The sequence below is a fragment of the Piliocolobus tephrosceles genome, chromosome 1 (genome assembly GCF_002776525.5).
Source record: "Piliocolobus tephrosceles isolate RC106 chromosome 1, ASM277652v3, whole genome shotgun sequence".
In the NCBI taxonomy this organism is placed as follows: Eukaryota; Metazoa; Chordata; class Mammalia; order Primates; family Cercopithecidae; genus Piliocolobus; species Piliocolobus tephrosceles.
In genome coordinates, this window is record NC_045434.1 from 59,524,693 (window position 1) to 59,546,756 (window position 22,064).

The following is a 22,064-nucleotide window of genomic DNA, read 5'->3' on the forward strand; positions in this document are numbered from 1 at the left end:
AAAATATTAGTTTTGGGAAGGTGTGGAGGCTCACGTCTGTAATCTCAGCACTTTGGGAAGCCAAGGCAGGCGGATCACGAGGTCAGGAGTTTGCCACCAGCCTGGCCAACATGGCAAAACCCAGTCTCTATTAAAAATACAAAAATTATCTGGGTGTGGTGGTGCACACCTGTAGTCTCAGCTACTCAGGAGGCAGAGTACAAGAATTGTTTGAACCTAGGAGGCGGGTGTTGCAGTCAGCCGAGATTGCACCACTATTCCAGCCTGGGCAACAGAGGCAGACTCCTAATCAAAAAAAAAGGGGGGTGGGGGCTGGGCGCAGTGGCTCACACCTGTAATCCCAGCCCTTTGGGAGGCCAAGGAGGGCGGATGATCTGAGGTCGGGAGTTTGAAACCAGCCTGACCAACATGGAGAAACTCTGTCTCTACTAAAAATACCAAAAAAAAAAAAAAAAAAATTGGGCCGGGCGCGGTGGCTCAAGCCTGTAATCCCAGCACTTTGGGAGGCCGAGGCGGGCGGATCACGAGGTCAGGAGATCGAGACCATCCTGGCTAACATGGTGAAACCCCGTCTCTACTAAAAAAAAATACAAAAAACTAGCCGGGCGAGGTGGCGGGCGCCTGTAGTCCCAGCTACTCGGGAGGCTGAGGCAGGAGAATGGCGTAAACCCGGGAGGTGGAGCTTGCAGTGAGCTGAGATCCGGCCACTGCACTCCAGCCCGGGCGAGAGAGTAAGACTCCGTCCCAACAAAAAAAAAAACAATAAAAAAAAAAAAAAAAAATTGGGCTGGTTTTTCTTAGGAAAATATTCATGTTGCAAAGCTTTCATTTCCAAGAGGCCTAATGCAGGCTTGTTTTTTGTTTGTTTTTATTTCTGTTTTTTAAGAGACAAAGTCATCCAGGCTGGAGTGCAATGGCATCAGCTTGGCTCATTGCAGCCTCGATCTCCTGGGCTCAAGTGATCCTCCCACCTCAACCTCCAGAGCACCTGGGACTACAGGTGCACACCACCATGGCCAGCTATTTTTTTTTTTTTTTTAAGAGACAGGGGGTTGGGGGTCTCACTATGTTGCACAGGTTGGTCTCAAACTCCTGGCCTCAAGCGATCCTTCCACTTTGGCCTCCCAAAGTGCTGAGATTACAGGTGTGAGCCAACACACCTGATCCAACCTTGCTTTTTAAAATAAGAGCACATACTGTTAATATTTCCATGCTTAAAGAGCTTTTAAGTTTTTTTTAGATATACAGTTCAGGCCGGGCACGGTGGCTCAAGCCTGTAATCCCAGCACTTTGGGAGGCCGAGACGGGTGGATCACGAGGTCAGGAGATCGAGACCATCCTGACTAAAACGGTGAAACCCCGTCTCTACTAAAAATACAAAAACTAGCTGGGCGAGGTGGCGGGTGCCTGTAGTCTCAGCTACTGGGGAGGCTGAGGCAGGAGAATGGCGTAAACCCGGGAGGCGGAGCTTGCAGTGAGCTGAGATCCGGCCACTGCACTCCAGTTCGGGCGACAGAGCAAGACTCCGCCTCAAAAAAAAAAAAAAAAACAGATATACAGTTCAAGGGTAAAGGAGACAACACACTGAGAGTAGAGTTGCTGGGATGGCAATGGAACTGAAATTGTATACCATAAAAGTTAACACTGTAGCCAGCAAACCTAGGTATGGTTCCACGATAGCAGTATTTCACATTTATAACGTTGGTGCAAAAGTAATCGCAGTTCTGCCATTAAAGCAAAAATGCAAAAATAGCAAAAACCACGATTACTTTTGCACCAACCTAATACCATGCCATTTCTTGTGTGCCCACTATACAAAACTTCTTGACTGCATATTCTCTTACTGGGGCAAAAGCTAAGCAACAGAATCGATTTAAAATAATTTAAATACAAATGTAAGGCTTATTACTGAAGTTTTAGAAAGTACATATATTGGCCAGGCGCGGTGGCTCACGCCTGTAATCCCAGCACTTTGGGAGGCCGAGGTGGGTGGATCACGTGAGGTCAGGAGTTCAAGACCAGCCTGACCAACATGGATAATCCCCATCTCTACTAAATATACAAAAAGCTAAGATCTTAGCTTTATTCCTACTGAGTCATGTCTTTGCAGAATCAACTTTCCCTCTTTTCTTTCTTTTTTTTCTTTTTGAGACAGAATTTTGCTCTGTCCCTAGGCTGGAATGCAGTGGCACAATCATAGCTCACTGCAGCCTCAAACTCCTGGGCTCATGCAATTCTCCCACCTCAGCCTCCTGAGTATACATGCATGCTACCACATCAGGCTTTTTTTTTTTTTTTTTGAGACAGGGTCTTCCTCTGTCACCAGGCTGGAGTGCAGTGGCATAATCTTGGCTTACTGTAACCTCGCCTCCTGGGTTCAAGCCATTCTCCTGGCTCAGCCTCCCGAGTAGCTGGGATGACAGGCGCCCACCACCACACCCGGATAATTTTTGTATTTTTAGTAGTGATGGGGTTTCACCATGTTGGTCAGGATGGTCTCGATCTCCTGACCTTGTGATGCGCCCGCCTCGGCCTCCCAAAGTGCTGGGATTACAGGCTTGAGCCACCGCACCCAGACCTCAGGCTAATTTTTTAAAGAAATTTTTTGTAGAGTCAGAGTCTTGCTATGATGACTAAGTTGGTCTCAAACTTTTAGGCTCAAGGGATACTCCAACCTTGGCCTCCCAAAGTGCTGAGATTACAGGTGTGAGCCACCATCTGACCAAGTTTCCCTTTTTAATACTGCAATAACTCAACGTTTTGGCCTTAGGAGTCCTTCAAAATCTTAAAAATTGAGGGCCTCAAAGAATGTTAATTTACACGAATTGTATCTAGAGATTTTTATCACATTAAAAATTAAAAGTGAAACATTTTTAAAATGAATTAATCTCTTTAATCTGTAATGCACTGTATTATTTTGCAAATCTCTTCAATGTCTGGCTTAATATAAACAAACTGGGTTTCAATTTCTTCTCCAGTCAGGTGTGGTATATTGTTTTGGTTAAAAGTATGTGAAGTAGGCTGGGTGAGTGGCTGACACCTGTAATCCCAGCACTCTGGGAGGCCAAGGTGGGTGGATCACAAGGTCAGTTCGAGACCATCCTGGCCAACATAGTGAAACCCTGTCTCTACTTAAAAAAAAAAAAAAAAAAAATACAAAAAATTAGCTGGGCGTGGTGGTGGATGCTTGTAATCCCAGCTACTTGGGAGGCTGAGGCAGAATCACTTGAACCCAGGAGGTGGAGGTTGCAGTGAGCCAAGATCATACCACTGCACTCCAGACCGGGCAACAGTGTGAGACTCTGTCTCAAAAAAAAAAAAAGTATGTGAAATAAATCTGGCCTCTCACAGATATTTAGTTCAAAGGGGGAAGTTTTCTTGGATCCACTGAAAGGGTCTTGGGAACCCTCCAAGGGTTCTCGGCCCACACCCTGGAAATAACTGTCCTACTGGACGCCCTGCAGATCACTGCATACAATCTGTCCTTCCAAAGAACTCTTTCCATTCAGATTTAAAACACAGCCCCAGGCCGGGCGCAGTGGCTCAAGTCTGTAATCCCAGCACTTTGGGAGGCTGGGACAGGCGGATCACAAGGTCAGGAGACCACCCTGGCTAACACGGTGAAACCCTGTCTCTACTAAAAAAAAAAAAAAAAACTAGCCGGGCGAAGTGGCAGGAGCCTACAGTCCCAGCTACTCGGGAGGCTGAGGCAGGAGAATGGCGTGAACCCGAAAGGCGGAGCTTGCAGTGAGCTGAGATCCGGCCACTGCACTCCAGTTTGGGCGACAGAGCGAGACTCCGTCTCAAAAATAAATAAATAAATAAAAATAAATAAAACACAGCCCCTTCAAGTGTATTCTCCATTCACTAATAGTGATTTATTGACCACCTATTTTTACAATGTCAACATTTTTAGAAAAGTTATACCTGGGTCAACCCAGTCTTCCCTAAAGTCCTATCACTAAAAAGACCCTGAAAATACCAGCGCAATCATGTAGACTTTTTTAATAGTCATTATTAAAAATAAGTACCAAGGAATGAGAACTTGTATTAAAATTATAACTTTTACAGATAGGTCATGGTGAAAGCTATCAGCTTTAAAGAACTTGTTTCAAAGATTATTTTAGCTTCTGAATATTAAATACTTGGGAATGCAAAACACTGTTTCTATGGAATATTAGTAAATAAAAATATAGTAGTAATAAAGGGATATACCGTGCTATTTACTTTTTAAGCATCAGTCACATTAAATTCCTCTTTCACCACTTTTAATAAAACTTGGCAATAATAATAATCTGTATTTGTAGGTCCTCTAAATAGGAAAACATTATTTCTTTCATGTCATTCACAGACATTTTATGATATGATACTTCAATCACTGAATGGGATCAGAAGAAATTTCAGATCCCTCCCCCTACATCAATTATAACTGGTGCACATAATACTTCAGCATGCCTATACCAAGCCGTGCTGTACTCAAGTATACATAATTTCACAGTTTTTTCAAGGAGGTTCTTTAGTAACTAGTTTTCATTGTGTTTTTTCCATACCTAGAATCCAGGGAAGAAAAAATTTCTGGCAGAAAACTGAGACTGCCAAGGTTAAGAAAAGATTATATACTTAAAAAGATTCCAAAAATGATTTGTCTGTCAGGGGGAAGGGATTTAGGAAAGAGATTGGACTCTGCCCCCAACCTTGCCTAAGCAACACCCAAACCTACCTGGGCACTAAGGGCAGGGGAAGCTTAAATATCCCACACCCTAACTTTAAAGCCTCATTAAATCTGTAAACAGACACACCTTTAGTCCTTTATAAACTGGTCACTCCTGGAGATTCAACAGCAGGGTCAGGAAACGAATAGAAGTGAGACTAAAAATCAGTCTGAGCCTCAAAAAATACTGCAAGACGGCAAAATCTTTGTTGTGTCAATATCCCATCTAAAGATGACACATTTGCAATTGTATTAAAAAAAGAAAGAAGGGCCGGGCACAGTGGCTCATCATGTCTGTAAGCCCAGCACTTTGGGAGGCCAAGGCAGGTGGATCATTTGAGGTCAGGAGTTCGAGACCAGCCTGACCAACATGGCGAAACCCCATCTCTACTGAAAATACAAAAATTAGCAGGACACAGTGGTGGGCACCTGTAATCCTAGCTACTGAGGAGGCTGAGACACGATAATCACTGGAGCCCAGGAGGCAGAGGTTGCAAAGTAAGCAGAGACAAGTGAGCTGAGATGGTGCCACTGCACTCTAGCCTGGGTGACAGAGCGAGACTCCATAGGAAAGGGAAAGGCAAAGGGAAAGGGAAAGGGGAAAGGAAACAGAAAGGGAAAGGAAAGGGGAAAGGGAAAGGATAGGGAAGAGAAAAAGAGAAAGGGAAGGGAAATGGGGAAGGTGACGGGAAGGGAAGGGGAGGGGAGGGGAAGGAAAAAAGGGAAGGGGAGGAAAAGGAGGGGAGAGGGAAAGGGGAAAGGGGGGGGAGGGGAAGGGAGGGGAAAGGTAGGGGAGGAGGAAAGGAAGGCAAGGGAGGGGGTAATGGAAAAGTTAACGGAAGGGGATGGGAAGGTGAGAGGGAGGGGAGGGGAAAGGGGAGGGTAATAAGAAGGTTAGGGGAAGGGGAAGGGAAGGAGAGAGGGAGGGGAGGAGAAAGGAGAAGGGAAAGGAAAGTAATTGAAGACAAATTCAAGACCAGCCTGAGCACCATGGCAGGACCCTACAAAAATAATTTTATTTTTAATTAGCGAGGCATGGCAGCATGCACCTGTAGTTCCAGCTACCTGGGAGGCTGAAGACAGACAAGAGAGAGTGAGAAGCAAGCCTGAGCAACAGAGTGAGAAACCATCTCTACAAAATGTTAAAACATTATCCAGACATACTGGCACATGCCTGTAGTCCCATCTACTGCAGTAAGCTACAATAGCGCCACTACATTCCAGCCTGGGCAACACAGCAAGACCTCATCTCTAAAGACTAATAATAAGGTTGGGTGCGGTGGCTCATGCCTCTAATCCCAGCACTTTGGGAGGCTGAAGCGGGCGGGTCACCTGAGGTGGAGGGTTGAAGACCAGCCTGACCAACATAGAGAAACCCTGTTTCTACTAAAAATACAAAAAATTAGCTGGGCATGGTGGCACGCAACTGCAATCCCAGCTACTCAGGAGGCTGAGGCAGGAGAATCTCTTGAACCCGGGAGGCGGAGGTTGCGGTAAGCCAAGATAACACGCCATTGCACTCCAGCCTGGGCAACGAGAGTGAAACTCTGTCGAATGAATGAATGAAAGAATGAATGAATGGTAGGCCAAGTGCAGTGGCTCACACTTGTAACCCTAGCACTTTGGGAGGCCAATCAAGTGGATTGCTTGAGCCTGGATATTTGAGACCAGCCTGGGCAATGTGGCAAAATCTCGTCTCTACAAAACATATTTAACACAAAAATTAGGCCAGGCACTGTGGCTCAAGCCTGTAATCCCAGCACTTTGGGAGGCCGAGGTGGGCAGATCACTTGAGGTCAGGAGTTCGAGACCAGAGTGGTCAACATGGCAAAACCCTGTCTCTACTAAAAATACAAAACTTAGCCGGGCATGGTGGCACACACCTGTAATTCCAGCTACTCAGGAGGCTGAGGCAGGAGAACTGCCTGAAACTGGGAGGCAGACATTGCAGTGTGCCCAGATCAAGCCACTCAACTCCAGCCTGGGTGGCAGAGTAAGACTCTGTCTCAAAGAAAAAATAATAATATAAATAAATATAAAAATAAAAATAAATAAAAGAGTTGCAGGAACCTACACCCTAGGCCCCTTTTGCCCTTCCACATACCATTCAAGGCACCATCTTTAAAGTGGAGACCTGGCCAGCATAAGACATCAAACCTGACAGTGCCTTGATCTTAGAGTTCCCAGTCTCTAGTACTGCAAGAAATAAATTTCTATTACTTATAAATTACCCAGTCTCAGATATAGTTATATTAACACAAATGAACTAAAATACTGACCAAGCTTCAAGGCTAGATCTCCCACGTTAAAGAGATAAGGATGCACTAATAATACATAGGCATGCTCAATTTAGGATGGTAGATAAGTATGTCAAAAGATCTTAAAAGAAACTTACCCTATGATATATTTCAGACTATGCTGTGTGACTGTAGTAGCGTGCTGGTATTATCAAATGCTTTATTTCTTTCAAATGTATTGCCATGGTCCAAAATAAATTTGATTTGAAAGATAACCCACTTTAGCCTAAAATATGAGGAAGCTGCAGCCTGATAAAACTGGTTTTCATTTGAATGGCTGCCTGGTATCAATGGGATATACTCTATAAAAACTGTAATTATCTACTTTTCCAGAGTTTTACAGCTGTGTCTAGAGTTAAGACTTCAGAAATATCACCATTAAGCCACCTAAGTCTGAAATACTAACAATGAACTTACTATTTTCTCCTTAGCTTCCTAACAACACATTTCCTGGTACCTCCAACCAAATTCTCTTCCTTCCTTGAATATTGTTGTTTTGTAGGGGGATGTCATGACCCTCATTCTCATTCTACACACCTATTTCCTCCCGCAACCCTACTCTAATCCAAGTGAAGCAAAGCCTTCCCAGACAGCTCCCTCTCATTCACCTCCATATCCCCCAACCTTCAACCACTCGGTATATAACTTCTATTCCTTGCATACATCATACTTGCTAATCTTTCTCACCAGTCAATTGTGAGTTTCTTTATTTATTTTTGAAATTTATTTATTTGAGATGGAGTCTCGCTCTGTCGCCCAGGCTGGAGTGCAGTGGCGTGATCTCGGCTCACTGCAACCTCCGCCTCCCAGATTCAAACAATTCTTCTGCCTCAGCCTCCCGAGTAGCTGGGATTACAGGTGCACGCCAGCATGCCCAGCTAATTTTTATATTTTTAGTAGAGACAGAGCATCACCATATTGGCCAGGCTAGTCTCGAACTACTAACCTCGTCTCAGCCTCCCAAAGTGCTGAGATTACAGGCATGAGCCACCTAGGACTTTAACACAATGCACTTACTGACATATCAATAGTAAGTACTGAATTGAGACCACAACCAACTCCAAGGACTCAATTCATTCCTTCATTCAACAGAGCTGATAAAAAGAATTGCCCAGTTTTCCGTAGTAGAACTGAGAAGTTTCTGATTAATTTGAAGTCAACAGGTAAGATACTTTTTTCTTTTTTTATTTTTATTTTGTTTTCTATATTTTGAGGGATTTTGGTTTTTAGATTTTCTTTTTTTTGAGAATTTCTTGTATTAGCTGCCTAAACCTGTCATGAAATTACCTAAACCAGTGGGTCTCAAACCTAGCAGAGCCTCCAGAGGAGCTTTTTAAAATTCAAACACTTAGGCCCAAATGAGATTCTAATTAAGTAATTCTGGGATGAACCCCAGAATGACTTTGATGGGAGGCAGAGGTACATTTATATAGGGAGCCCGAGTCCTAAATACTCTTCCTATGTGAAGCTGAGTGGTCACTGGAGTTGATGAGCCAGGAGTTTACATATAAATGAGCCAACAAACTAACAGTATATGAATGGGCTAAGCTCATAAATACTGATAAGTAGATAAAACACACAAATCTAAATGGTACTTTGATAACTGTATACATGCAGCATACTATTATTATTAATGCATTTAAGTTTGGGTGGCTAGAAGGAAGAGAGAGAAGACCACGGTCAAAAAAAGACTGCAAGGGGAGTTGAAAGAGAGAAGCAGGCTAGGATCTCAATCTATGAAGGGAGCCATTATATATTAAATTAGAAGAACACTGAACTTGGGAATAAAGAGCCATGGTTTGCAACATTCAATTTGTCCTTTTAAGGCTGTGTCACCTTAGGCAAGTCACTTCTCAAGCTCAGTTTGTTTCCTTTTCTATAAAATGGATCTGCCTTAGCAGCAAAACCAACAAGTATTTTGTTTTTGGTTTTGTTTTGCTGAACCTACCAGGATAGAAAGTATATAAACAAAAATAATAGATTCATAATTCCCATTAATCATCTCATGAAATCACACTTATATCATTACTATGGTTATATTAGAGGCAATACAGTATTTAAAAGCAGTAACTGAGGACCTGCACCACCTAAGTTCAGGAGCCAGGATTTGGGCAAGATTCCTTACCTCTTTAGGCCTCACTATGTAAAGAAGGGCTGATATTTTAGTCTGCCCATTTTATAGGCAGGTCAATAGAATAAAGCTCTGAAAATAGTCATGACCCTCCTTAAGGTTAGGAGCTCAAGGATAACATGGAAATAATGGAACACATGCCAGAAACCCAACATTTTGATTCCTACTCTAGTATTCTTTCCACAAAATCTCTATTATCTTGAAGATTTCATTTCCTAGCTGGCTAATGTCACCCCTCAACACCAAATTATCTTAGAATCCTAAATCAAATTCTAAACTTTGTTCTTGTCAAAAAAATCTTGATGACCAACTATATATTCTACAAATCAAAAATATATTTTAGAAATGGAAGATGCGAAAAGCCACAAGGTTACCAGAGAAAAATAGTAGTTATAGAGGAACCCAGAAGAATAGGCTGCTACCAAGTACAATTTTTAAAAACCCCAAACCCATACTCTACCACAAATCCCTGAAGCCAGCCTCCCACTGGAAAATTTGGTGGCTGTTCTCAATTTGTCCATAATGCATCATACTGAACGAGAGCCTCTCTGACACAGGGAAAAGTTTAAGGATCTGGAATATTACAAAGTGGAAGCAATACTCAAATTTCACTGTATAAACTTCTCTTACATCCACCCCTTTCCCCACTGTCCCATAAATAAAAAGATAACAGAATACAAATCGTAAGAGCTCCTACTTCTCATCTCTTCCAAGTTAAAGCCTGGCAAGGATGAGATATTACCATCTGGTTTAAATATCACCAAATGATGAGTTGGTATAGCCACAGAAAATTGGGAGGATCCTGCCTTAAAGACCTTTTAATTATGTGGGCTTGATAGGGATTTGTTCTTAGTTTCTGGGGTTATGTGATTAGAGTAATATTATAATGTTTCAGTATCTGTAGCCTGTAGTATGTATGCCCCATAAGAAAATGTACTTAATGAAATGTTCCAATCAAGTGCTTGAAACACACTAAGTTTAGGCTTTAGTTCTCTGAACATTACAATTTGGTCAAGCCAGTGAGATGGCAAAAATTAACTCAAGAATGCACAAAACTCTGCCTAAGGGCACGTAAAGTACATAGCTGGGAAAAGAAATCTTAGCCTAGCTGTCTGCTCCTAACTAAAATACCTAAGCATTTGACAATTTTAAATAGTACATATACCATTGGGGAGTGTCTTAATACATTTAGAAAGCGGTATTAATGGCCGGGAGCAGTGGCTCAAGCCTGTAATCCCAGCACTTTGGGAGGCCGAGACGGGTGGATCACGAGGTCAGGAGATCGAGACCATCCTGGTCTACACAGTGAAAACCCGTCTCTACTAAAAAATACAAAAAAAAAAACTAGCCGGGCGAAATGGCGGGCACCTGTAGTCCCAGCTACTTGGGAGGCTGAGGCAGGAGAATGGCGTAAACCCAGGAGGCGGAGCTTGCAGTGAGCCGGCGCCACTGCACTCCAGCCTGGGCGACAGAGCAAGACTCCGTCTCCAACAAAAAAAAAAAAAAAAAAAAAAGACACTCAATCGGGACCAGCTTCTGGGCCATTCAAAGGGCAAGGCAAGGACTCCCATCTCTCCAATGGATGGGGAAAGAGGGGAGGAGGGACTGAATCAAGTGCCTTTTCCTCGGCCCTGAGGGGAGGATCCTTGTTTCCCCTCCTGCTGGTCCATAGCCCCAGGGGCCCAGGGGTAGGCTGCCTCTCTGGGCAGCCCAGACCTTCCTCAGACATAGCTTCTTCCTGCTGCCTCCATTGTGGGGATCAATTTTCCACCCTCCAAGTTCAAGACCAAATCTGCTATCTGCCCCTCCCCTGTGTTTCCCTCTGTGCTTGCTGCAGCTGCGCCTCCCCCAAGGAGCCAAGAAATCCTGGGACCTGGTCTAGTCTCCCCCCTCCTTTGTTAATTCCCTTAGTCTAAATACAATTAACCTCAATAAATAAATAAATAAAAGAATAAAATATGATGGTGGCTCTTGTCCTAAAATATTTTCTTAAAAGATCTAGGTAGGCCGGGCGCGGTGGCTCAAGCCTGTAATCCCAGCACTTTGGGAGGCCGAGACGGGCGGATCACGAGGTCAGGAGATCGAGACCATCTTGGCGAACACGGTGAAACCCGTCTCTACTAAAAAATACAAAAAAACTAGCCGAGCGAGGTGGTGGGCCCCTGTAATCCCAGCCACTTGGGAGGCTGAGGCAGGAGAATGGCGTGAACCCGGGAGGCGGAGCTTGCAGTGAGCTGAGATCCAGCCACAGCACTCCAGCCTGGGCGACAGAGCGAGACTCCTTCTCAAAAAAAAAAAAAAGATCTAGGTAAACATTTTTCCTGCTACTCCTACTTTTCTCCCCACTTTACAAGTAGGATACTTGCAAAATTACTAGACTTCAACTATTGACCCCTCCTGTCAGACATGAATTGAGATTATTTAAATTATGTTAGTAAGTACAATATCCTTCTATTTGCATGGCTCCCACAACGTCACAGTCATCCTGTATTAGGGGAAACTTAAATCACTGTAAACCCTTCTTAACACAAATCTCACCAAACTAAACTCCTGCCTATATACACACACTACGTAAGACACACGAATACATGCGCAAATTTTCTGAAATAATTTTTAACAGCTCTACCTTTAAAAAAATATTAATCTCATTAATCTGTTTAGGGACAGGCCGGGTGTGGTGGCTTGTGCCTATAATCCCAGCACTTTGGAAGGCCCAGGTGGGCGGACTGCTTGAGCTCAGGAGTTCAAGCTCACCAGCCTAGGCGACATGGTGAACCCTGTTTCTATTAAAATAAACAAAAAAACTAGCTGGGCATGATGGTATGCACCTGTAGTCCCAGCTACTCGGGAGGCTGAGGTGGAAGGATGGCTTGAGCCCAGGAGGCGGAAGTTGCAGTGAGCCAAGATTCCATCATGCTGCACTCCAACCTGGCAACATAGTGAGACCCTATCTCAAAATAAATAAATAAATAAATAAAGATTCAGGGACAGAAAAGCTTCATCTAAACCAATACAAGAATTATAGTCTACATATTCTAGGGGTTTTTTTGTTCAATTGGTTTTTGTACAGATAGGGTCTGCTGTGTTGCCCAGGCTGGTCTCAAATTCCTGTGCTCAAGCAATCCTCCCACCTGTGCCTCCGCAAGTGCTGGGATTACAGGTGTGAGCCACTGTGCTGGCTATACCCTCGTTTTGATGATGGGTTTTTGCCTTTTGGGGGGGGGGGGGGGGGGGTGCCTTTTCAAGTTTCACTTTTAAGACATCCCTTCATGGCCAACCTGGCTAACATAGTGAGACACCATCTCTAAAAAAAATTTGAAAAATTAGCCAGGCATGGTGGTGTATGCCTGTGATCTCAACTAAATGGGGGGCTGAAGTGGGATCACTTGAGCCCAGGAGTTTGAGGCTGCAGGGAGCTGTGATTGCGCCACTGCATTACAGTTTGGGCAACAGAACAAGAAAAAAAGAAAACAGTCCCTTCACAGCCAGGTGTAGTGGCTCATGCCTGTAGTCCCAGCACTTTGGGAAGCTGAGGTGGGAGGATGGCTTAAGGCCAGGAGTTCGAACCAGCCTGGGCAACATAGCAAGACCCTGTCCCTAAAAATAATAATAATTCTGGGTGTGGTGGCATGTACCTGTGGTCCTAGCTATTCAGGAGGCTGAGGTGAGAGGACAGCTTGAGCCCATGAGGTCAAGGCTGCAATGAGCTATGAATGCACCACTGCACTCCAGCCTGGGCAACAAAACAAGACTGTCCCTGGGGGGTAAGGGGAAATCCCTTCACTGTATGGGAAAATGAGGGATGTGTATTTGCCACTAACTCTTGCCTCACTAAATCTGTCCCCAGACTCTTCTTAGCAATGAGCAAATACAGCTTTGGGATTTAAGCTCCTTGCAATCCATCAATTAATTAGTCTGGACAGCAGCCCTAGGTCAGTGTCAGATCCCCTTGGAGCAGATGATAAGCATACGTTGCAGTAAAATGACTTTGCCCACGGTCATGATGTAACTAGATTGAAGACTCTACCCACCTATTTTTTTAAATATAGAAAATATCCCTCCTGTCCTCTTTTACATAATAGAGGAACTGGCTTTTGAAAAGTAATTTTAAGCCGGGCGCGGTGGGTCACGCCTATAATCCCAGCACTTTGGGAGGTGGAGGAGGGCGGATCACCTGAGGTCGGGAGTTCAAGACCAGCCTGACCAACATGGAGAAACCTCATCTCTACTAAAAATACAAAATTAGCCAGGCGTGGTGGCACATGCCTGTAATCTCAGCTACTAGGGAGGCTAAGGCAGGAGAATTATTTGAATCTGGGAGGCAGAGGTTGCAATGAGCCGAGATCACGCCACACTGCACTCCACACTGGGCGACAAGTGCAAAACCCCGTCTCATAAAAAAAAAAAGTAATTTTTAAGAGGCCGGGCGCGGTGGCTCAAGCCTGTAATCCCAGCACTTTGGGAGGCCGAGACGGGCAGATCACGAGGTCAGGAGATCGAGACCATCCTGGCTAACACGGTGAAACCCCGTCTCTACTAAAAACTACAAAAAACTAGCCGGGCAACGTGGCGGCGCCTGTAGTCCCAGCTACTCGGGAGGCTGAGGCAGGAGAATGGCGTGAACCCGGGAGGCGGAGCTTGCAGTGAGCTGAGATCCGGCCACAGCACTCCAGCCTGGGCGACAGAGCGAGACTTCGTCTCAAAAAAAAAAAAAGAAAAATCTGTGACAAATAAAAATATATATACACACAGTCCCCTTGATAAACCTCATTTTTATCCCTGCAAAATAATAGTTAAATTTCACAGCATTTTACAAGAGATTACCATGTGAAATGAAATCAACAAGTTCTAAAAGGTCATTATGTGACCTGCCTGGTGGCATCTCCTATCTGAGAAATAAAGTTATTATTTCAGGGAAGCAGGGAGAAGTCTTCAGATTTTAAGGGATATTAATAGAAAATATTTTCCAATGACCTAATTTTTAAATTGAACCTAATAATCTAACAAGAAATTCATTAGACTCTTCAAATTCTCATTTCCCTAAAACGTCTTTTCCAGAAAGGGACTTTTGTTTTGTTTTTGTTTTTTGAGACGGAGTCTCGCTCTGTCACCAGGCTGGAGTGCAGTGGCGCAATACTGACTCATTGCATCCTCCACCTCCTGGGATCAAGTGACTCTCCTGCCTCAGCCTCCCAAGTAACTTAGGACTACAGGCGCGCACCACCATGCCCAGATAATTTTTGTACTTTTAGTAGAGACAGGGTTTCACCATGTTGGCCAGGATGGTCTCAATCTCTTGACCTCATGATCTGCCCACCTCAGTCTCCCAAAGTGCTGAGATTACAGGCGTGAGCCACCACGTCCAGCCATTTTGTTTTGTTTGTCTTTGAAACAAAGTCTTGCTCTGTTGCCCAGGCTGGAGTGCAGCGGCGTGATCAGGGCTCACCGCAACCTGGAACTTCTGAGTTCAAGCCATCCTCCCACCTCAGCCTCCTGAGTAACTGGGACTACAGGTGCGCGGCACCATTCCTAGGTAATTTTTCATCTTTTGTAGAGATAGGGTCTCACCGTGCTTCCCAGGCTGATCTCAAACTCCTGACCTCAACTGATCCTCCTGCCTGGAGCCTCCCAAAGTACTGGGATTACAAGTGAGAGCCACCATGCCTGGCTAGAACGTCATTCTATTTCTTCGTTACTACTGATGTCAGCTCTGTTTTGTCAGGCAAAATACCCACTCTGACCAGAAGGCCCCTTCCCAAGAAAGGAAAAGTTGAGATAAAGTCTGGCCAATATGAAAATGAACAGATAAAGAATGAAGTGATGTTAGCAGAGACAACCTCCACCCACCAACCAACTCCCACACCTCCATGTGCCAATAGACCTGCAGCTGGTCAAGTTACTTGACATGTCCCAACAAATGTGTAACAAAGCAACAAAGCCATTGACTAAAACTGAGAAATACTATCCCCAATCTAATTGGGCAAAGTGACCATCACTGACTGAAGGCTAGAAAGCTCACTCCTAATTGCCCAATGTCACTTATAACCTGAATAGGACAAAAGCTAAGCCAAGTTGTTCTTTACAAATGAACATCCGTAGTATTCTTTCAACTCCAATGCTGCTACTCCACTTTCAGCTCTTCTATCCAGGAAAATAGCTAAAGTAACTATTCTTTACACTTTTGTGTATGCTCGACATTTTCCTAAGAAAATGTTTTAATTTACTCCCTGTAAGTGATGGGTCTAGCGGAACAAAATGATTAGTTTTTATATCCGAAAGAAAGCTTAAATGCTTAAAAAAAAGAAGCAGTAGCACACATGGGATGACTCTAAGGCCATGTGTAAAGATATATGCTGATGGTGCTTTAAGAAGGATGGTCTACAGTTAAAGGTTTGAGTGTCTTAAATCATGGTGTGGGGAAGAGGACTTAATGCATTCAGTCAAATTCTGCATCTTTGTTACAAACATCCTACAATTATGGAACTGAAATGCCTCACTGTCCCAGAAACATCTTTTCTTCATTAATCTGGTTTATAAACTTGGTTGTAAAAAGCAAATTCACTAAAGAATTAATCTAATAATAATAGAAAAAGAAACATTTCTGGATGAATTTGTGGAGGTATACAATTTAATTTTTCATTTAATTTTTATTTAAAATTAAATCTTCATTTAATTTCCCTCTTTAATCCCATGCAAGGACACAGCAGTTAATAAATATTTAAGAAATACTTCTCAATTGCATACAATTCTTATGTCTAAAACAAGTTTCTCACAATCTGGATTTTATAAATCCAGTTATTAGTATCTCAAACTTTAAATAATCAAAAGTCAAAGGCAGCAGCCCAAGATTATGGCTTTCCCAAGGTATCAACTCACCCACCCACTCACCCCAAAGGGACTTGTCGGTATGCCTCTGTTGAGTCCCCTTCAAGAGACCCAAACTTAAATTCGAGAATGTGTAGCCCTCCAGTTCCCAACCTTCATTCCATCTTTTTTTTTTTTTTTTTTTTGAGGCTGGCAATGATCTGTACTATAATAGCTATATTAGAGAATACCTAATTCTCTTAGAGGAAAAAATAAATGCACAACAATCTCAACACAAATGAAGCTGAGGGGACTGTCCAAGGATGAAAGCAAGGTACTCCTAGGTTAGTAGTTTTTCAAACCTATAGATGACATTTGGAAAGAAGTATATGCATAAGGCTTCAAAAACCCTGAACACCAGAGACCTAATTAGCACTTTCATTTTAGGGGCATGGGCTTTCCCTTATCCTTTTCTATAACCCAACCTTAATGGGGTTCAATTAAGGCAACAATGAAAGGTTACAAAAGTCTACAAAAAGGTCCCATTACAGCATTTAAACAGGGTTCGATTTTTTTAAATCGAATAGTTTACACCTTTTTTGTTGTTGTTTTGGTTTTTTTTTTGTTTGTTTTCTTTTCTGAGCCTGTCGCCCAGGTTGGAGTACAATGGAGTGATCTCGGCTCACTGGAACCTCTGCCTCCCAGATTCAAGCGATTCTCCTGCCTCAGCCTCCCGAGTAGCTGGAATTGCAGGCACCCACCACCATGCCCAGCTAATTTTTGTATTTTTAGTAGAGACAGAGTTTCGCTATGTTGGCCAGGCTGGTCTCAAACTCCTGACCTCAAGCGATACGCCCACCTAGGCCTCCCAAAAGTGCTGGGATTACAGACATGAGCCACTACGCCCAGCCCCGTGTATTTCTTTATCTAAGAGAAAATTCCTCCACTGGCTGATTTCTACCCACTTATAAATGTAAACCAATAAACACATTTTTCACTCATCTATCAACCTGACATACTCTAAAACTCTAAGTCTAGGCCAACAGGTCATAAAGAAAATTACCCTAGAAACAGAGAAAGAATAATATTAAGGGTTAATAATTTTCTTTTAACTTTTCTTATCAGTGTCTCAACAAAATAATTCAGGCCAGGTGCACTGGCTCAAGCCTGTAATCCCAGCACTTTGGGAAACCAAAGCGGAAGAACTGCTTGAAGCCAGGAGTTCAAGACAAGCCTGGGCAACATACTGAGAAACCCCATCCCTACAATTTATTAGAGGCTGAGGAGGGAACAGCACTTGGGCCCAAGAAGTGGAAGCTGCAGTGAGCCTTGATTGCAACACTGCATGCCAGCCTGGGTGACAGAGTGAGATTTAAAAAAAAAAAAAAAAAGGAAATTTCAAGCCCTGGCTTAATAGAGAAGTATATTAATGCTTTTCAAAGGTAATTCTCTATCCATCTCACTCTTTTAAAAGTTTAGATTGCATGTTTAAAACCATACCCTATAATCATAGGAAGGGAAGGAAATTTTTCCAATGGGGGTAGGGACTCAAATCTTTAGCTGACTCATATTTGCAATATCATTCACATTACATTCTTAAATTCTACAAGTTTTGTTTATTAGTTCACTACGAATTACAACTGGGTAGATATGTTTGTGGTTACTAATGTGCCCAATTTACCACTGACAAAGTAAAATTTAGCTAAACACCCATTCAATAACTACAACAAATGAAGTTTGGTTTTTGCTTTAAGGTAGACATCTGTGGCCTGGGTATGGTGGCTCACTCCTGTAATCCCAGCACTTTGGGAGGCCAAGGTGGGTAGATCAACTGAGGTCAGGAGTTCAAGACCAGCCTGACCAACATGGTGAAACTCCATCTCTACTAAAAATACAAAATTAGACGGGAGTGGTGGCGCATGCCTATAATCCTAGCTCTCAGGAGGCTGAAGTAGGAGAACCGCTTGAACCCGGGAAGTGGATGTTGCGCCACAGCACTCCAGCCTGGGCGACAGGAGTAAAACTCCATCTCAAAAAAAAAAGGTAGACATTTGTGGCCTGGAACTGTAAGACTTAATCCAACCTCCTATCAAGTTTTTATCCTGGGCATTATAGTCCTAAATTTGTCTTTAAAAGTAGTTACAAGTGAGTTCAGGGTTTCTTTTGAGGGCGATGAAAATGTTCTACAATTGATTGTGGTGATGGTTGTACAACTCTGTGAAAATATAAAAAACCACTGAATTGTACATCATAAATGGGTGAACTCTATGGTCTATTTCAATAAAAAGGGTTATTTTTTTAAGTAGTTACAAGTTGTTCCCTTGCTCAAGGATGTTCCCACTGATAAGCCTCTTCTCCAAACGTTGAAGGCTTAATGTAGCCAAAGATACCACAAGTAGGGAAAGATTTCATGACACCAAAGAAATAGGGAAAACCCAGAGAGGGTTAGGCCTAAATTAATCAAACTCCAAATTAAGGAGAATGATACGCTGGAAAGGGAGTAAATGAGCTCCATATCATTAACACTTCTACCATACAAAGTGTGTAAGTTCCTCCCTCTTCTCTAGGAGTGGGACCAATAGGCTCACTCAATAAAAGCTGCTGACTGTGGCCGGGCGCGGTGGCTCACGCCTGTAATCCCAGCACTTTGGGAGGCCAAGGTGGGTGGATCACGAGGTCAGGAGATCGGGACCATCCTGGCTAACACGGTGAAACCCCGTCTCTACTAAAAATACAAAAAATGAGCCGGGCATAGTGGCGGGCGCCATAGTCCCAGCTCCTCCAGAGGCTGAGGCAGGAGAATGGCGTGAACCCGGGAGGCGGAGCTTGCAGTGAGCAGAGATCGAGCCACTGCACTCCAGCTTGAGCCACAGAGCAAGACTCCGTCCCCCCAAAAAAAAAAAAAAAAAGATGCTGACTGTATTAAAACATGTAAGGGCAGTTTTACACTTGGCTATAAAGATGAAGGAATCAAACTAGTAACCACAAGGAGTTAAAGCTGAAACAAATTTTGTCTCTTGTGCCCTTAGGTTTGATTTAAACTTTCTCTGGATACAAAGAAGAAATTTGTGTAATCTAGGCCGGGCACAGTGACTCACACCTGTAATCCCAGCACTTTGGGAGACCGAGGCGGGTGGATCACCTGAGGTCAGGAGTTCAAGACCAGCCTGACTAACATGGAGAAACCCTGTCTCTACTAAACATACAAAATTAGCCGGGCGTGGTGGCGCATGCCTGTAATCCCAGCTACTCAGGAAGGCTGAGGCAAGAGAATCACTTGAACCCAGGAGGGAAAAGTTACAGTGAGCCGAGATCGCACCATTGCATTCCAGGCCTGGGCAACAAGAGCAAAACTCCGTCTCAAAAAAACGAGAAAGAAAAAGAAAAGAAACTTGTGGAATCTATCTATGGCCAAATGTGAGACATCTGAAAGCAAGAAAATAAGTTACTAAAGCCCTAACTATATTCCTATCAAAATTTGGGAGACAAAAAAGTATTTACTGACAGCCAACTATTTTTCTGCCTAATAGTTACACCCTTAAAATTATTCATCTCCAAATACCACAAAGTGATATGGAAAAATATCATTTGTCCTTAAACAGACATCTAAGTACAGTATCAAGGAGGAAATTAAAATTTGCATTTTAAAGGCGACAAAAACAGAAACCAGATTAATTGTAAATTTAAGGTCTTGGCCCAGAAAACAAACCTGGTTATCCTATGTAGTTGATATAATTTGAAACAAAGGTTTCTGTTAAACTTCAGACTCAGAATTGAAGTATAATCTTCTTGACTTAATTACGTTTTCTCACATTTATCTTACTATATTTTCAAATTTCTGAGAACCCCTAAGCTGCCATATACAAAATAATATAAGCACTCTAAGTTTTCAGAAGCCAAGCAGTTTTGGGAGTCTTACTGAGAAAGCAGCTATAAACTGAAGCTACATTAAGTACCATTGGTAAAGATACAAAGGTAAGAACAAAAGGAGACAGAAATGTTTTATACTTCTCCTTACCTTCTAACAAGTAAAATACCAATAGTCCCAGTTCCCCTTCTAATATAACCATTTGTGTTCCAAAAACTCAGTGAACAAAAATCATCCAGAAATACAGACATTACATATATGACCACGGAAAATATTTCACACCTCTTGAAGGGTTTTTTTGTTGCTACATATCAACTATATGAAACCACTTGTTCACAGTTAGCTTTCCTAAAAACAAAACAGTTTCTAAAACAAAGACTGTTTACATCTCTTAAGCAGCCTTTGTTCCAACAAGACCCCTCTTCAAGAGCTACAACTTCTGGAAAGATTTCCCTTTTTGTGGTTATATCAACAACAAATACTGTCAAACTCTTTCCATTTGGCATAGGAGTTTGTTAAACAAAGGAGGAAGCAAACTCCCTCCACACAAAGGAGGTCTCCAAAACAGCACTGGTTGTATTTGTAGATTATTGGTGCCTCTTTAACCCCTTTCCTCAGGCTGTACTATGTAGTACTCTCAATACAAAATGGTGGCCATCATGTCTGCCTGACATTCACAGAGGGGGGAAAAGGCAATTCGATCACACATTTTGCAAAGATTACCATTAATATTCTAGCCAAGATGAGGAAATGGGTAGCCAAGCCTAACCAGAGCAACACTATCTTTTCAGGAAAAGGGCCCTCTAAAAGGCAAAGAACAAGAAAGCAAGATAAAGGATTTACCCCAGCCCTGGTATACCACAATACCAACATGGAGGACACCTCCCAGGAACCTGGCTCCCCACATTTTGGTTACTAACAACTTAGTCAAGTTACCCAATTTCTGAATAAACTCCCATTAATGCAAATGTGCGATATTCATATTCACCCCTTCTAGCATGTGACATAAAGCCACATTACTACAGTGTGAAACATGACCTATTATTCAAGAATTAAAACCTTGGCTCTAACCAGCCCTGTTATAACTTCTGCAGGCCTCTTTGCACTAAGAGAAACGTACTTCCCTTAAGCAGCGAGAATCAACCTTGCCCACTTCGCTGTAAGAAATGGATCTATTTTCAAACATTTCCCTCATATTCGCTGGCCAGTTATTTTCTGAAGCATATAGTTCATCTCCCTTTTCAAACTTGCTTAAGAAAAACTAAAGTAAGTGTCCATGTTTTAATTTGGGGCGGGGAAGAGTTAGGATAAGAAGCCTTATTTTCAGGAATCTCCCTGAAAACAGCTTTCCAAAAAACATAATGATTACAAACAGAATCCCTACAACTCAAAATGGCATTACAAAGAGCAAGCTTAAGGGACGAAGGGGTGGGAAGGGGTCTTCCTCCACTTAGGAGTGGGGGTGGGGGGAGAGAGTGGGGAGAAGATTCTTAAACAGTAGGAAAGGCAGTTAAACCCCCTTCCCAACGGTCCCAGCCCGTCCAACCGCCGCTTAGGCCAACTCGGACTCAGACCCTCCCGAAAGGTGGGCAAAAACCAGGGGTGTAGGAGCGCACCCAGTTCCGGCCACGGGGAGAGGAGTTGGCCGGGCTCTCCTCAGCGAACGTTGGAGCCGTTGGGGATGGTTTCAGCAACACCCACCACTCACTCACTGCCCCCAGGCCCGAGACGCTGTAGACAGGGCTGGAAGGGCTGCAAGGGCTGCGGTGGGTGACTGCCTTTCAGCGCCCAGAGGCTGAGGGCCGGGGGAAACGAGCACGAAATCTTCGGAGGTCTCTTCGTCTGACATTCCCCTACAAACACGGCCTCGCCCCGACCCCATCCCCAACAGCACAGCCCAGGCCTCCCCGGGGAGCCGAGCGGCTGAGCCAGAAAAGGCCGGGTGTGTGAGCCTTCGGGAGCGCGGGCGGGCAGGGGGCCCACCACCGCCTGTCCTGCCCCCGCTGCCCCAAAAGTGTCCCCCCAGACACTAACGCCCCCCAAAACACATCCGCTCCGGGGCCGGACCTGCGGCTCCTCCCCGCCCCCAGCCAGCGCTGGCCGCCCCCTTCTTGACCCCGGCCCGGGGGACACCTGGAGGCCCGGGGACCAGGCGGTGGAGGGGTGCCCTGGTCTGGAGGGTGGGGCGCCCAGGTGAGGGCCGCTCCGGGCCGACGCCGCCACCACACAAAGGACCAGGGGCTCCCGCCGCCA

The 22,064-nt window shown here is 43.9% G+C and overlaps 1 protein-coding gene across 1 annotated transcript in view; it reads right to left on the reverse strand.

Annotated features, from left to right (window-relative positions):
* The window catches only part of KDM5B (lysine demethylase 5B), an 80,784-nt gene that overhangs the window by 56,855 nt on the left and 1,865 nt on the right, over window positions 1–22,064 (reverse strand). The window lies entirely within an intron of this gene.